Source organism: Triticum aestivum, chromosome 2B, assembly GCF_018294505.1.
Source record: "Triticum aestivum cultivar Chinese Spring chromosome 2B, IWGSC CS RefSeq v2.1, whole genome shotgun sequence".
In the NCBI taxonomy this organism is placed as follows: Eukaryota; Viridiplantae; Streptophyta; class Magnoliopsida; order Poales; family Poaceae; genus Triticum; species Triticum aestivum.
The window spans coordinates 130,613,170-130,613,756 of record NC_057798.1 but is presented as its reverse complement, the minus strand read 5'-3'; positions in this window follow the sequence as shown (position 1 = coordinate 130,613,756).

Sequence of the window (587 nt, the reverse complement as noted above, 5' to 3'; positions counted from 1 at the left end):
CCAGGCTTGCTCCCTCGCGCGGCGAAACCAATACCCTAGCCATGGGTTTCTTTGGCAAGGGCAAGGGCAAGCTCCATCCCTGGTGTCTGCTCGTTCCACGCGCCTCCTCCGCCGCCATGGGCGGCTGCTCCACACGGCGGGCCACGGGAAAGGTTGTACATCCCGGTGCACCAAGCGTGTTGGCACTAGCAGTTACTGCCAGCCGCTGCCGTATCCGGATGTTAACCTGCCCCAGAACTGGCATCTGGACCCGCACCGCATCCCCGTGTCGGCGGTGCCACGGTCGCCGCGGGCGCACGCAGAGGAGGTGCTTTCGGTGTCGCGCCCTCCTTACGCCGAAGTAGCGTCGCCTGCCTGCCTACACGTCGGACTCCCCCCACTGGGAGGTCTAGTTCATGGTAGAGCACGACGTGGCCTGCCGCGATGGCGTGTAGCTCAACCCCGGCTATGTGCCGCCGCCACCAGAGTAGGAGAAGGAGGCGGCGGCCTACCAGGCCTCTTCGGAGGCAGCGATGCAGCGTGCCTTGGAGGAGAGCAAGCGCGAGGAGGATGCACACTGGGACGCCCTGGATGAGGCCCTCGCTATC